Raw genomic sequence first — 17877 nt, forward strand, 5'->3', positions numbered from 1 at the left:
ACAGTGAGAGACTTCATTTTCTTGGGCACCAAAATCTCTGCAGATGGTGACTCCAGCCATGAAATTAAGACACTTGCTCCTTGGAAGAAAAGTTATGACCAACCTAGAAAGCATATTAAAAAGCAGAGACATTAATTTCCCATCTAGTTAAAGCTCTGGTTTTTCTAGTAGTCATGTATGGATGTGAGAGTTGGACCATAAAGGAGGCTGAGTGCTGAAGAATTGATGCTTTTGAACTGTGGTGTTGGAGAAGACTCTTGAGAGTCCCTTGGACTGCAAGGAGATCAAACCTGTCAATCCTAAAGGAAATCAGTCCTGAATATTCCTTGGAAGGACTGATGCTGAAGCTGAAACTCCAATACTCTGGCCACCTGATTCGAAGAACTGACTCATTTGAAAAGATCCTGATGCTGGGAAAGATTGAAAGCAGGAGGAGAAGGGGACAATAGAGGATGAGATGGTTGGATGGCATCACTGACTCAATGGATATGAGTCTGAGCAAGCTCCAGGAGTTGGTGATGGACAGGGAAACCTGGCGTGCTGCAGTCCATGGGGTCGCAGAGTCGGACAAGTGTGAGCAACTGAACTGACTGATGCAGGAATAGGGGCTTCCCTGATAGCTCAATGGTAAAGAATCTGCCTGCAATGCAAGAGACCCGGGTTTAATCCCTGGGTTGGGAAGATACTTTGGAGTTGGGCATGGCAACCCACTCCAGTACTCTTGCCTAGAGAATCCAGGGACAGAGGAGCCTGGTGACCTATAGCCCATAGGATCACAAAGAGTCGGAGACAACTGAGAGACTAAGCACAGCAGAGCACATTCAGGAATAACTCATAGATGATTTCTTTCTTGGGACCTACAGTGTATTATTTTGGTGGAACTCTCCCTGCTGTGAGCCTGCTTCACAGAAAATGGAAGATGTAAGTAATAACTAAAACAGGGTCTTTTTGTATATCTAACATTTCAGAAGTGTGAGTAGTATCATTAAGTCACACAGTCTTCTCCTCAAAGCTAGTCTCCCAAGCAGAAAGAGTAGCCTTTGAGTCATGAGAAGTGTAAGGCAAGGCCCGCTTCTATGACTGCGTCTCCCCCCGCCCCATTTCTCTTTCAAAGCACATGGCTGACATGAGAGTAAGTTCTTACCAGATGCTTTCAGGGGGAGTTCTTATCTTGTGTAGGGTCTTCAGAATCCATGGACATACTTAATTTCACGTATAAAATAGTAAAACTTTCACTATTGAAAGATAGCCTCCTAGAACCCTAAGGTTTTCAAAATGGACTTGAACCTGGAAGTAACTCGGACCCCTCCATTTCTGCACACACACAAAATAATGACAATAAGACAATAGTAGTGATCATACCTAGACAGGGAGCAAAATGAAACAGAACCAAGAACTCACTCAACCTACACGTATCACACCTGATACTCTGATGTGCTGTATATGAGTTAGTCATTCATTCACTTGTGAGTCATTTAACAAATACTTATTTACCATCTATAATGAGTTCCTTTCGTGGGGTGGTGGTCAGGGGATGGCTATAAATAATACGACAGACAGGGCCTTATTTGGATGGTTGAACAGAGAAGGCCTTCAGGCTAAGTTGTGGAAGGAAAAGGATGCAAGGATCCAAGGACAAGAATCCCAGAGACAGACAATCCGAAAGCCAGGGCTCCCAAGTTAAAAGTAAACTTAATGTGTTAATGGACAAAGACTAAAGCATGGGGGCAAGTGAGTGGTAGGAGGGAAGACTGGAGAAGTAGCCATAGGAAGAAGTTTTATTTTTGTTTTGTGTGCAGTCAAATGTCACTGGAGGAGTTTAAGCAGAAAAGTCACTGATAACTTCCTTTTTTTTTAGTTATTCTGGCTGCTGTTAAAGAAATGGTTTGTAGGAGACAAGATGGAAACAGAGGACAAGATAGAAGGCTATTTTAGAATAAAGCTTTGACCAAGCTTTTATGGCATAAATGATGTATTTTGATCGCCTGAAATACATATTAAGGGCCACTCTGTCAGCACAATGGATGCAGTAAATGGGAGAATCAAGAGGAACTAGAAACACCAAGAAGAGAAGATGAGGGAAGAACTTAGGAAAGATCTGAACCTAGGAAATGGCGGTGTGTAACAAGCAGAGACAGAGGACGTGATACAGGACCTCCACGAGCCTGGAGCATCTTGTAGAAAAAAAGGAAGGAAGGAAATGCGAGAAGGATGGTGTTCCAACTAATGAGGGCAACTAACAAGGGCACGCCAAAAGACTGCAGGAGTCTGCATGAGGGGACAACCACGGTCAATATTCTAGACCGTGCATTCATCAGAATGAATACTGATTGAAGTGGATAGTACAAGTTGAAAAAAAAAGAGGGGGGGTGGATCCAAGAAGGTCATGCTGATAAAAATTGCTGAGAAAATTCAAGTGGAGGAGGAGTTATTCTTTACAGAAAAAAAGCCAATAAATAAATGCAAAAGCATGATGGAATGAGAAAATCCCCATTTTTACAATCATGACAGTAATAACTGATTCAGCAGGAACCAAAAATGGGTGCCAACCTTATTGGGTAAAAGATTATTTGGGAAAAAATATGTACACAGTCACAAGGCTGAAGCCTGATACTAATTATTAATTTGAGAAGGAAAAGGTGCTTTTGCACCTCTGGCAGAATTCTGGTAGAAATGAAAAACTGATCAAATCCAATGTTACTAATAATGGGAAAAATCCACATTGCGTTCCTGTGATGTGACTTGCTGAGAAGGACCCACATCATCTATTCAGTACTCCTTCCAAGAATGTGTTACCTGCATCACATTAAAAGGAAGCAATTACATGCAAATTGAAGGACAATCTAGAAAAATATGGCCTGGACTTAAAAGGAAAAAAGTCAATGTCATTAAATAAAACAAAAAGGAAAGGAAGGCACTCTACTTAAGAACCAAAGAAGCACAATAACCAAAGGCAGTAAATCATCCTTTATTGGACCCTGGATTTTAAAAAACTAAACCTATTAAGGGTAGTATTCAAATAATTACAGAATTTGATAATGGACCATACATGAGCTAAAAGAATATCCTTGCTCACAGGAGCTACAAGCTGTATGTCCTAAGGGTTAAATGATTATGACCTCTGCCAAGGGCTCAAAGAGAAATAAAGAACAAAAACATTAAAAAATTAGTCTAGATGAAGAACATATACAGTGTCTTATTAGCTTCATCTTGTAATCTTTCTGCAGCTTTGAAATCGTCCCCAATAAGTGAAGTGAGGAGTTAGTAGCTCAGTCTTGTCTGACTCTTTGCGACCCCATGGACTATAGCCCACCAGGCTCCTCTGTTCATGGGATTCTCCAGGCAAAATACTGGAATGGGTTGCCGTGCCCTCCTTCAGGTTCCCAATAAAAAGTGGTGAAAAGAAAACGGTACACGTGTTCTGCCTGCAGAAGCAGAGAACAGCTCTCTCCATCTCCACACTGTGTGGAAGAGCCCTGTGTAAAGCAGCTAAGGGTGGTGTGACAGGCACGCACTCTGAAGCCCATTTCCTGGGCTCATACTTCAACTTTTTTATATATTAACTGTGTGGCCTTGAACCAGTTACTTGACTTCCTTGTACCTCAGTTTCCTAACTATAAAATGTAAATTAAAAATAGTTCCAACCATATATATTGGAGAAGAGCATGGCAACCCACTCCAGTATTCTCGCCTGGAGAATCTCATGGACAGAGGAGCCTGGTGGGCTACAGTCCATGGGGTCACAAAGAGTCGGACATGACTAAGCACACACAAACACCAATCATATAAAGTTTTTATGAGGCTTACGGGCTTCCCTGATGGCTATGGACTTTGCCGATGGCTCAGTGGGTAAAGAATCTGTCTGAAAAGACACTGGAGATGTGGACTCCAGTATTTTTGCCTGGAAAATTCCACAGACAGAGGAGCCAGGCTGGCTATAGCCCAATAGTCTCAAAAAGTTGGACACGATTGAGTGACTAAGCACACACACTACACTGATAAACATAAGCACTCAATAAATGTAAGCTGTTAGTATTTCACTTCAATGGTTACTAAAGTCAACACTGAGTATCCTAAAAACAAACCGAAAACAAAAACACGATGAGAGAATGCAACTGGAATATTGACAATTATAGATCTCACCCAAAATCAAAATTATCAATTGAAATGTTTGTATCACTTCTTATTCCCTGGCATGCTCCAAACTTCAACTTAATGTTTTGTAGATTTTTTAATGAATAACTTTTAGTAATATCTGCTTGGTAGGATTATTATGATCAGAAGTTTAAGAATGCTCAAAATGGGCTTCCCTGGCAGTCCACTGGTTGAGAATCTGTTTTGTAATCCAGGGGATACCAGTTCAATCCCTGGTCCAGGAAGATCCCGCATGTCATGGGGCAACAAAGTCCAAGAGCCGCAACTACACAGCTCTTGTGCCTAGAGCCCCTGTTCTGCAACAAGAGAAGACACTGCAGTGAGAAGGGGCTCACCACACATGACAGCTAAAGGGTAGCCCCACTTGCCACAATTAGGGAAAGCCAGCCCCCGGCAACAAAGACCCAAAGCAGCCATAAATAAATAAACACTTTTTTTTAAAGTATACTCAAAATGATTATTCCAAGTACGCACAAAAAAAGTTAAATTATACCTGACATTCTCTATTAAAGATGATAGGGAAATAGGAAATATTTGATCAAAACTGACTATCTAGAGCAAAAATGACAATGTATTATGTGTTGTAAAACATGTAAAAGTAAAATGCATGACCAAAATTGTACAAAACGTGGGAGGAAAGAATTTGAAGCGTAGCCTTGAAAGATTATTACAATATGTAGGAGTAATATAATGTTAGCTGAATGTAGACTGTGATGAGTTAAAGACGGACATTGTAAATTCTAGAACAATCACCAAAAAAAATTAAAAAGAGATACAACTAATAATGCAAATAGTAGTAATAAAATGAAATCAGGAATGTGTGACTAAATCCAAAAGAAGGTGGTAAAAGAGGAAAAAGAAAACAAGGAACTGATAGGAAAATAATAGCAAGATATTAGATTTAAATTCAATCATACTAATAGCCACATTAAAAATAAATAATCTAAAACACAAAAGTCAGAGACGGACAGATTGAATAAGCAACAAGATCCAACTAGGGGTTGTCCATTTCCTTCAAATAAAAACAAAAGTAAGACAAATAAGAAAACAATTGTATGGGAAAAGAAATTTCTCTAAGAGGCATAAGCATATTTAAAAATGAATCAAATTGACTTTCTAAAAATTAAAAATTTTTTAAAAACAAAATAGATAGATTTTAACATACTACCAAAAAGAGCATTAGTGAACAGGAATAGATTGGAAAAAATTATCCAGGAATCATCATAAAGAAACAGAGGATAATTGTGAAAGAGAATTTAACAGAAGTTATAAGAGTACAACGAGAAAGACTAACATAGATCTAATTTGATTTCCAGAAAGATATAAGGGAGAGAATTTGGCAAAGAATATATTTGATGATAGAAGAGTTAAAATTTTATTAAAAGATAGTACTCACACACAGATTCAAGAAGTCTCACAAATTCAAGCAACATAAATAAAAAGAAATCTATCACCAGGTACTTCAGAATAAAACTGCAAAAAACTAAAGTCAGAGAGGATTTAAAAAGTGGTCAGGAGTGAAAAATTAGACTGACATATAACTATTCATCTATGGAAAAAAAAAAAAAAGGAAGCTGGAAGACAATGAAATAATAGAGTACTAAAGAGCTAGTGTCTTCAAAAATACTTCAGTTAATATGTCAACAGTGAAATGTTATATTTCCTTTGAGATTGGGAACTAAGATAAGAGTGCTCATTATCACCACTAGTATTGAATATTATGCTGAAAATTTTAGGTCAGTGCCATAATTAAGGAGAAACAAAATTGTTATTATAGATGGCATGGCTATAAACACAGAAAATATGAAAGAATCTATGGGCAAATTATGACAATTAATGAGAGCTCAGCAATGTAGCTGAATATAAAATTAACATACAAAAATGAGCTGCATTTTTATAGTTAGAACTGGACGTGGAACAACAGACTGGTTCCAAATAGGAAAAGGAGTACGTCAAGGCTGTACATTGTCACCCTGCTTATTTAACTTCTATGCAGAGGTACATCATGAGAAACGCTGGACTGGAAGAAGCACAAGTTGGTCAAGGTTGCCGGGAGAAATATCAATAATCTCAGATATGCAGATGACGCCACCCTTATGGCAGAAAGTGAAGAGGAACTCAAAAGCCTCTTGATGAAAGTGAAAGTAGAGAGTAAAAAAGTTGGCTTAAAGCTCAACATTCAGAAAACGAAGATCATGGCATCCAGTCCCATCACTTCATGGGAAATAGATGGGGAAACAGTGGAAACAGAGTCAGACTTTATTTTTCTGGGCTCCAAAATCACTGCAGATGGCGACTGCAGCCATGAAATTAAAAGACGCTTACTTCTTGGAAGAAAAGTTATGACCAACCTAGATAGCATATTCAAGAGCAGAGACATTACTTTGCCAACAAAGGTCCGTCTAGTCAAGGCTATGGTTTTTCCAGTGGTCATGTATGGCTGTGAGAGTTGGACTGTGAAGAAAGCTGAGCGCCGAAGAATTGATGCTTTTGAACTGTGGTGTTGGAGAAGACTCTTGAGAGTCCCTTGGACTGCAAGGAGATCCAACCAGTCCATTCTGAAAGAGATCAGCCCTGGGATTTCTTTGGAAGGAATGATGCTGAAGCTGAAACTCCAGTACTTTGGCCACCTCATGCGAAGAGTTGACTCATTGGAAAAGACTCTGATGCTGGGAGGGATTGGGGGCAGGAGGAGAAGGGGACGACAGAGGATGAGATGGCTGGATGGCATCACTGACTCGATGGACATGAGTTTGAGTGAACTCCAGGAGTTGGTGATGGACAGGGAGGCCTGGTGTGCTGCGATTCATGGGGTCGCAAAGAGTCGGACACGACTGAGCGACTGAACTGAACAAACAGATGAACTTTTTAAAATGCCATTTCTAATAGTATTTTTTAAACATACCTAAGATTAAGCTTACAGAAGATGTAAAAAACGTTTGTGGAGAAAACCAAAAACATTTTGCTACATATTAAAGAAGGCCTAAATAAATCAACCTGTACTTCAAATTCCTGGATTAGAGGACTTACTATTGTGGAAGTGTCAATTCTTAAGAAAGAAGATAGAATTTGCCAACTATCAAGTTTACAGTAAAGTTATTATGATTAAGACAATGTGGTTTTGGCACAGGAGTAGACAAACTACAGAAGAGAATGGAGACCTCTGCATAGACAACCATCTGATAAACGATAGAGCTGGTATTACAGTTTAGCCCAATGTAATCATGCAGTTCAGTTTCAAGTGGAAAACTGATCTAAGCATGAAAGGCAAAAAAACAAAGCTTTAAGAATATCACAAAGGAGAATATATTTGTGACCTTAAGGGTAATAAAGGATTTTTTTTTTTTAAGATTTTCCTTACTGGACAATTTTAAAGGGAAAGAAAATAAACTCAGCTACATAAAAATTAAGAATTCCTCAAAGTGTATCATGAAAGTACAAAAGCTAACTGTGAAGAGTTATTTGCAACACATACTAGCACAAAAGACTAGCATTCAGAATATATGAATACTATTATATTAACAAATAAAGGGGGGAAAATAAGATAAAACTGGGCAAAAATAGATAGATGATAGATACTATCAAACAAGAAACTCAAATATAAAATACTCAACTTCATTAGTAAAGAAATGCAAATGAAAACCATAAGTTACCATCACAAACCTACCAATTTTGCAAAGTTTATATATATGGAATTTAGAAAGATGGTAATGACAACCCTGTATGGGAGACAACAAAAGAGACACAGATGTACAGAACAGTCTTTTGGACCCTGTGGGAGAGGGAGTGGGGGATGATTTGGGAGAATGGCATTAAAACATGTATAATATCATATAAGAAAAAAACACCAGAATGCAACTATAAAAAAAAAAAAAAAGGCATGGCAATACAAAATATAGAAGCAGTGAATCAATGAGAATTCCTATGTACTTTGCCGGGGGTATAAATAGGAACGACTGCTTTGAAAAATAATGTTTCATTACTAGTAAACTTGTGCATACACACAGTTTCAGTAATTTCACTCCAGCATACATGCCCTCAAACAACTCATGTACCTGAACACCTAAATACAAGTATAAGAATAAACAAAGCAAACTGTGCTCACTAACTCCAAACTTAAAACAACTTAAAAGTCTATTAACTGCAGAATGCTAAATAAAATGTGGATACAACCAATGAAAATGAAGGAACTACATCCACATGCATAAATATCAAAATTAGAATGTAGAATAAAAAAGGCAAGTTCAAAGAGTATATAGATGATCGTTTCATTTATAGAAAATACAAAAATAGGCAAGACTTAAAAATAATTAAGCATGCACATATGGATGGCAAAGATACTTTTTTAAGTGAATGATAGACAGACATAAAATTCAGAGGAATTGTTTTCTTCAGGAAGAAAGGAAGGGAATTGAGAACAGGCATAGATAAAAATTTAATACACTGTCAATATTCTTAACTTGGTTGATATGTGAAAGGGTGTTTGTTTTATTATTAAAAATTTATATATGCATTTAATGGAGAAGGAAATAGCAACCCACTCCAGTATTCTCCAGTATTTTTGCCGGACAATCCCACGGGCAGAGGAACCTGGGGAGCTATAGTCCATTGGGTCGCAAAGAGTGGGACACGACTGAGCGACTAACACACATATGCATTTTAAATGCTCTTACATTAATGTGATAGATCTCAAAAGGAAAAAAAAAAGTTAAAATAATAAAAAATCTTTACTTCCAGACAAGATAGAGTAACAGAGAAAAGACTATTGCCTGAAACAATGGACCGAAAAATGGACAAAACATATGACACAATGATTGCAAAACACCGAACACCAGGCACAGAAGGAAAGTGATCCCCGAGAGGTGAACCTGACAACTGGCCTAGCTTATTGCTTTGACAGAGTTTCTAGCTGGAGGAGCAGAGCGGGGTCTCAAGCAGAGTCCAGGAAGAGCCCCTGAGTTGAGCTGTAAGGAAGTCCCCAGAGACCAACATTACCAGAGTTCCCAGGGCCAAATACCAGGGAGAGCTGCATGGACACAGAACTCCAGAGATCTGCAGAGTCCCCTCTGAGAAGTCATTCCACATCTGATGAATGCATGCAAGTGAGGAAATCATCCAATTACGGGCAAAGAACCACCTGAAAGGATCAAGGGAGTCACACTGAGCATGGGAAAAGTTACACCCGGCAGGATGTTGATTGAGTGTCCTCTATGCTAAAGGAGTTAAAAAAATAAGTCTTGTCTTTACAAAGACCTGTCAGATAGATAACACTCTCATTTTACAGAAAAGGAAGCTGAAGCTCCAGAAGGGAATAGCTTTCACAGGATTACCAAGCTAATAAAAGTCAGCGTCTGCATCCAAGATTTAAGTCTTCTGACCAAAACACATGCCTTTCTGCATTTTGCTAGACTTTCTTTCTCTGCACCACAGCCGTGGCTGCAATATGCAAACAGAATGAGCCTGAGCTTTTTTTTTTTTTTCTTTACTTACTTGCTGGAAATCTCTCTTCTTTTCATAATGACTTGAAAAAAAAAATGACTTGAAACTGGCACTCAGCACTTACAATGCATGTACTCAAAATTTCTCATAAATGCTTCAGTTTTCCTTCATCCTTTCAAGGTCAACTTTCTTTAGAGAAGGGTTACAGTTTTATTCAAATTATTTCAAAATGAATTGAGTACCCACGGGGCACCAGAATAAACTTTGTAAAAACATGTACACAGAGTCTTAAATATTGGTTGCTTTTCTTTTTTTTTTGGCTTTTGCTTTTCATGTTTTGGCTGCACCACATGGCATGCAGGCTCTTAGGTCCCCAGTCGGGGATTGAACCTACGCCTTCTGCAGTGGAAGCACGGAGTCTCAACCACTGAACAACCAGGGAAGTTCCAGAGTTTTAAAAATGATTTGTTTTCTACAAAACCCTTTCTGTCTTCAAGAATGTTAGTTAAATCCAGAGGTTTTAATTAAGTCATCCCTAAAAGCAGGCTTCCCTGGTCGCTCAGACGGTAATGAATCTGCCTGCAATGCAGGAGATGTGGGTTTGATCCCTGGGTTGGGAAGATCCCCTGGAGAAGAGAATGGCCACCCATTCCAGTTATTCTTGCCTGGGAAATCCCATGGACAGAGGAGCCTGGTGGGCTACAGTCCATGGGGTTGCAAAGAGTCAGACATGACTGAGCAACTAACACTTCAAAATCAGCATCACTCAAATCTTACAAGGTTTGGTGGAATGAACATATGAAATCTCCAAATGAAGAATCATGGAGTTGGAGATAGCAGGAGCCATCTCAAACTGAGTGATACTGTGAGTTAAAAAACACTGCCTGCCATATCAGTAAACAACAGGTGTGCCAGCCATTAAGCCGTCACATTACAGCAGCCCAGATGATGATCCCTGAGGGAACTCAGGTTAGAAATAATACGGGCAGCTGCAGCCACCCTCAAAGGTGCACTCTGAGATGACTCAGGATGAGAGAACACAGGATACTGGCCCCGGATAGCTGAGGTGCGTATCAAAGGAATGATTGCAATGAGCCCAGATCTTGCATCTTCCCATAGAAAACACCATACATAGCATCACCGACTCATTGGACATGAATCTGAGCAAACTCCAGGAGATAGTGAAGGACAGGGAAGCCTGGTATGCTGCAGTCCATGGGGTCGCCAAGAGCCAGACATGACTTAGCAACTGAACAATAACAATATGTGGAAAAGCACTAAATTCCTTAACTTGAGATATCTGCTTTTCTTTTAACAGTAATCTTTTGGATTCTGACTACCCGGGCTTTTGTTGCAAAAATTCTTTACATATCCTGGCTCCCATCCTGCCTCTTCAGTGCAGTCTTCCTGAATTATCTGAGATACTTAAAGTTCTGAGTTTTCTCCACCAAATAAAATGTAACTCTCAACTTTCAGGTTGGGCATTGTTTTTTCAATGGACAATAAATACCTAGGAAGTATCCTTAATCTGGATAAATGAATCCTGAAACTAGACTCAAAATTTCACATTTTTGTTTGTACAGTTTTCCATGGGAACTCTAACAGCTTTCTTTGGATTTCCAGTGGGGTCTGTAATACAGTTAAGATAAACTTTGACTTGATACTAGTCTCTGGATCAGCAGCAGCATCACCTGGGATCTTGTTAAAATTCCAAGTGCTCGAGCCTCACCTGGACCTGCTAAATCAGAAACTTCAAGGGTGGGGCCCAGTGATGCTTTTTTTTTTTTTTTTAGTTCTACCAGTTTATTGCTACCAACCCATCTCCCTCCACCCTCATGCATATGTGCTCAGCCATGTAACCCCATGGACTGCAGCTCACCAGGCTCCTCTGTCCATGAACTTTTTCAGACAAGAATACTGGAGTGGGTTGCCATTTCCTTCTCCACAGCAATGAATATTTTAAGAATCACTCCAAGAGGCATCACTTTGCTGACAAAGGTGTGTATAATCAAAGCTATGGTTTTTCCAGTAGTCGTGCACGGATGTGACAGACCATAAGGAAGGCTAAGTGCCAAAGAATTGATGCTTCCCCAGTGTGGTATTGGAGAAGACTCTTGAGAGTCCCTTCGACAGCAAGGAGATCAAACCAGCCAATCCTAAAGGAAATCAACCCTGAATATTCATTGGAAGGACTGATGCTGAAGCTCCAATACTTTGGCCACCTGATATGAAGAGCCCACTCACTGGGAAAGACCCTGATGCTGGGAAAGATTGAAGGCAAAAGAAGGCAGTGGCAAAGGATGAGATGGTTAGATAGCACCACTAACTCAATGGACATGAATTTGAGCAAACTCTGGGAGATAGTGGAGGACAGAGGAGCCTGGCATGCTGCAGTCCATGGGGTTGTAAAGAGTCGGACATGATTTAGCGACTGAACAACAACCACCAGGTGACTCTAATGCATGCTCAAGTTCAAGTACACTGCTCGCAACTTCCCTTGGATTTGTGTCTGAACACCGCTAGTTCTCATCCTGCTGAAAAAGTTTCCCATATCTCCTCAGAGAACTCCTCTTTTTTTTGACCTTGTTCAAGCTCATCTTTAATTCTACTTAATGCTGGATGCTTTCCAAGCCTAGAAGAACTAAATTTGATTTCTTTCGTCATCTGAAAAATAGCCATCTCCCCCCACTCCCAGCCTAGCCCAGCACAGGATATTCACATTGTTTCTTCAAAGAAAAATAAATAAATACAGAAAACCAGAATCAAAACTTCAAACGAACCACAAAAAGTACTTGGTATGTGTTTAGATAACATGTGCATAAATATGTGACATGTTTATTTTATTGTTTTAGAACTTAAACTTCTGGACAAAAGGAACTCTCACTTGTATATATTCTTGGGCAACAGAGCAGCTAACGACATTTTTTAAATACTGGAGAATAGCAAAAGTATCCCCAAATCATGACTCTGTCCGGTTATCTGCTATAAACTCATAGGGCTGGGCTGAATCAGTGTTCATGTAATTGCCTGCATTTAAAATGTTCATCAGATGTTGTGTCCCCACGGTGCGCTAGCTATCGCATGGAATATATGACAGCTCTGACCCCCTCTTCCCATGGTCGCTTCCCTGTGGCATTCTGGCTTCTGACTTAGCTTTCCTGGGAAGAAAAACTAAAAACTTTCTTGGTCCTGAGCCATGCTCTCATCTGGGATAAAGATTAAGAAAGAGGAAGGGAGTTTTTTCAGATTATAAATGCCAGATGCTGCCACATTAATAGCCCAACACATCACCACATTTGCTTTCTTTATACATTAGGTTCTCAAACCCTCCTCTCTAAAGAATGGGCTGGTAACTACCACACGTCACAGGGGAGTGGCCCCCTGAACTTGTGAACACTTAACTCTAAGACTGTCACCAATAGAATACAGGGAACTCTTCTACCCTTCTTGTGGTTTATCAGCTTTCACGTAGCTCAGAGTTTCCCAGATTGGAGACTTTTATACCCCAGGGAGCCAGGAGAGTTGTGAAAGGGGCCACCATGGTGGCTTCAAGCCAAGAGAACATAAACCACCATCAATGAAAGGCATTTGGCCTCAGAGTGAGTATTGACTGGTAGGAAACCATCCAGTTATTATAAATGAAAGAGCTCTTTGATTGTTTTCCCTCCAAAAACTGAGGAAGAGTAAATGGGTCAAAGCTGATGTGCAGAAAGAAAGTAACAGAAATGTGAGTGAGTGGTAACAAAACAAAAAAGAGAAAAAAACAGCCCAAGGAGAGAATGTGGAGGAAGTAGGCAATGAAGAAAGGAAAACAGTGCAACAGAACCAACTCAGTTTCTAAACCAGTGTTTTTAACTACAGGAACAATTTTAGGCATGGCTCCAAGGGAGAAAGAGTTTATAAAGGAGTCTAAGTAAGATGTATTGGGTCAGTATTACTTATCTTTCCTTTGGCCTTAAGTTCAAATACGGTTTGGCCAGCGCTGTTTCTGATTCTGTCTCTAGGTAAAACTTTGAACTTTTGTTCAGTTGGATTTTGTTCAAATGGATTTTAATTTTTAAAAAAATGTTGCAAAGTATCATTTATCTTGATTACTAAGTTTTTGGTGCCCTTTAAATTTTGCACCCAAAGCCAGTGTCCTGTGTATCTTTCCCTAATGCTGACCCCCTACGTCACACTGTTCTTCAAAATTTGATTTGATACCGTAAAAGAAGAGACAAAGAAACAGAGATACTTCTTTCAAGTGGAAAGTCTAATTAAAAAATGTTCTGGGTTCAGGAAAATATAGATCTTGGGAAAGTATTTTCACAAATTATACGGTTGGAGAAATGCTTGTCCCTTGAAGAATTAGATGTGATGGCTTATTCTGAATAAAGTTTCTTCTGAAGGTTCACTTACAGCATCGAGCGAAAGCCAGGCAAACACTCGTCTCTCAGCTCTCTCGCTCTGTTACAAATATAAGGCTCTAAAGTGAAACCAAAGACGCTTGTCCTGCCAAGTCTGATGAGAAAGGCAAACCAGGATGTAGCAGCTCCTAGGTTTAAACTGCAATGTGAAGCTGACAAGCTTCTCTCAGAAGCCATATAAGAAGGTTCAAGAAAAACATGCTTTGAGTGTTTGTTTATCTGTTCGTGTGAGACAAGAGCTACAGATTGGGGCGGGGGGCGGGGGTGTTCATACATACTGAGTCTGGATCTATAGACTCCAGGAGGAAACCAAAGAAATCCATTTGGATGAAGAAAATCCTTGTAGAGTTAGAGTGATCAGCTTGAAAAACTTTGATATCATGTTCCCTTTAAAGAAATGTACAATATTATGTTCATATTGCAAAGATGGGTGACTGAATTTGAGTACATGCAATTAACAATAATAGTGTTTATTATCTTGTTATCATTTGTTAAGGGAACACCAACAGAGTATCAAGCATTTTACTTACGTTATTTTTTTATACTCATAATAACCATGAATGAGAGACTAGACTATCTTCATTTTCCACGTGAGGAAACTTAAGCTCAGAAAAGTGATCTGCCCGCAGTCAAATCAAGCAGTGTGTGAACTGTAGGTGGAGCCAGATTTTTAACCAGAGTCAATCTCATTCCAAAGTCACTGTTGTTGTTCGGTCACCCAGTCATATCTGAGTGTTTTTGACCCCATAGACTGCAGCACGCCAGGCCTCCCTGTCCCTCACCATCTCTAGAAGTTTGCCCAAGTTCAAGTCCATTTCGTTTCCCTCTAAACCAGGGGTCTGCAAAGTATAGACCACATGTCAAGTCTGCTATGCCACCTCAGTCTGCAAACTAAGAATGGTTTTTACATCTTTAAATCGTTGACAAAAATCGGAAGAAGTTTATTTTGTAAAATGTGAAAAATTACATGAAATTCAAATTTCAGTGTCCATAAATAAACTTTTATTGGAACACAGCCATATTCATTCATTTTCCTGTTCTCTGTGCTGCATGTATACTACAATGGCCGAGTTAACTAGTTGCTACAGAGACCATACAGGCTACAGCCTAAAATATGTACTACCAGGTCCTTTAAGATAGCATTATCCCAATTTAGCAGTAACATTTTTTTAAAGGTCTTAAAAAAAAAACAAACCCAGCCTTCCCCCTCCCCCACCCACACACACAAAAACAATCAAAAAATGGGCAGAAGAACTAAACAGACATTTCTCCAATGAAGACATAGATGGCTAACAAGCTCATGAAAAGAGGTTCATCATTATTAGAGAAATGCTCGTCAAAACTACCACTGGTTAGAATGGTCATCAATAAAAAGTCTACAAATAACAAATGCTGGAGAAGGTGTGGAGAAAAGGAAACTTCCTACACTGTTGGTGGGAATGTAAATTGGTGCAGCCACTGTGGAAAACAGTATGGAGTTTCCTTAAAAAAACAACAACAAAAAAAACAGAGCTACCATATGATTTAGCAATTCCACTCCTGGGTATATATTTAGATGAACCTATAATTCAGGGAGGCCTGGCATGCTGCAGCTCATGGGGTGGCAAAAAGTCGGACACAACTGAGCGACTGAACTGAACTGAACTGATAATTCAAAAAGATACATACACCCCTAGCTTCCCAGCAGCACTATTCAGGATAGCCAAGACATGGAAGCAACCTAAATGTCTATCAACAGATGAACTAGCAGAGAAGATATGGCACATATATACAAAGGAATACTACTCAGCCATAAAAGAGAATGAAATAGTGCCATTTGCAGCAACACGGATGAACTAGCGATTATCATCCTAAGTGAAATAAGTCAGAAGGAGAAAGATAAATACCATATGATACCACTTACATGTGGAATCTAAAATATGACACAAATGACCTTATCTACTGCAGCCATGAAATTAAAAGACGCTTACTCCTTGGAAGGAAAGTTATGACCAACCTAGATAGCATATTCAAAAGCAGAGACATTACTTTGCCAACAAAGGTCCGTCTAGTCAAGGCTATGGTTTTTCCTGTGGTCATGTATGGATGTGAGAGTTGGACTGTGAAGAAGGCTGAGCGCCGAAGAATTGATGCTTTTGAACTGTGGTGTTGGAGAAGACTCTTGCAAGTCCCTTGGACTGCAAGGAGATCCAACCAGTCCATTCTGAAGGAGATCAGCCCTGGGATTTCTTTGGAAGGAATGATGCTAACGCTGAAACTCCAGTACTTTGGCCACCTCATGCGAAGAGTTGACTCACTGGAAAAGACTCTGATGCTGGGAGGGACTGGGGGCAGAAGGAGAAGGGGATGACAGAGGATGAGATGGCTGGATGGCATCACTGACTCGATGGATGTGAGTCTGGGTAAACTCTGGGAGTTGGTGATGGACAGGGAGGCCTGGTGTGCTGTGTTGCAAAGAGTCAGACACGACTGAGTGACTGAACTAAACTGATGAAACAGAGAGAGCAGACTTGTGGTTGTCAAAGCAGAGGGAGGGCAGGGAAGGAGTGGATTGGGAGTTTGGGGCTAGCAGACCCTTTCTTTCCTCATCACAGAGATAACCACATCCCTGTTGTGCTCCTACAAGAGTTAAACCTTCCTGCTCGCACCTCTAGCCTGCAAGAGAAATTCCATTCCTGCTTAATTATTCTACCTATCAAGCTTCATACTTTCTTCTTTAATTCCAGTCTACATAGAAGAGAAAAATCTAAACAAGCACATAGATGTGACTGCTGGTTTCTTGATAAGTCATGGATTTTTGCCAATCCTGTGACTGATTATAGGAATTATAATGAAGCCAAGAGTGATCACACTTAATAGCAGTGAGAGAATATTTTTTTCAAGCTATATAGTTCTATGAATAAAAAATAACAAAATTATGGCAAGGTAAACACTACCACACCACAACGCAAACGAGACGAAGATGCTATTGCAAAATTCTGTTTAAATACCTAGTTTTGAATGTCTTCTTCCAATGAATTTCTGCTGCCTCCATTTCTTCTGACAGTCACTCTGCTGACACAGCATCCCAGACATTGTGCAAAATGTTCTGAGAAACCAACAGTCAGTTCTCAGCATCCTAGGTCTAGCCCCCAAGCATTATTCATAATGCCAGTGTCATCATCAGGAGCCAATTGTATTCCTATAATCCCCTTCAAAGAGTGGAATGAAGAAAAGCAGAGAAACGTCGATCCCAGGGACATCAAAGGTCCCTGCAAGCAAAGCTGTTAGTTCACAATGGCCACAGCTAGGGAATCTGTTTCTCTGGCTCTTGCCCTGACTCTCAGAGCATCCTCTTTGGATCTTCCTTCACTGCTTTCCATTGGCGCCCTCCAGCTCACAACATTTTTTTTTTTTTTTTTATGACTCTTGCCATACACTAAAGGAACTGACTGAACAATAATGAAGTATTATTAACAGAGCTGGTAGAATGCTTTTCCTTGGATAACAAAATAGAAGTTTATAGGCCAAAATAAATTTTCTTAGGTAGAAATTCTATTCGTTTGCCTAATCTTCAGTGGTTTAATTTTTTCCCCTAATCTTCAGCCTTCATTCAAATCATCCTTTCACAGGGAAAATATTCTCAGTAACGTAAGTACAAAACCAACTTTCCATGAAAATAAACTCCAATTCTCCATTCCCCTGGCCTCCCAGATTTCTGACACATTTGATATTTTCTAGAGCCTGCCAAAGTCCAGGGAGTACCAAAAATACCTCATGTGCCAGTCTGGTTTTCAGACTGACCTGATAGGATGCAGCTGAATTTTGACAGGCTAGCAGAAAGGAAATGACTTAAATCAGAAGCAGGCTTGGTTTAAAATTGTCTTGTCTGGCTGTT

This window comes from Bos mutus, chromosome 17, assembly GCF_027580195.1.
Source record: "Bos mutus isolate GX-2022 chromosome 17, NWIPB_WYAK_1.1, whole genome shotgun sequence".
NCBI lineage: Eukaryota > Metazoa > Chordata > Mammalia > Artiodactyla > Bovidae > Bos > Bos mutus.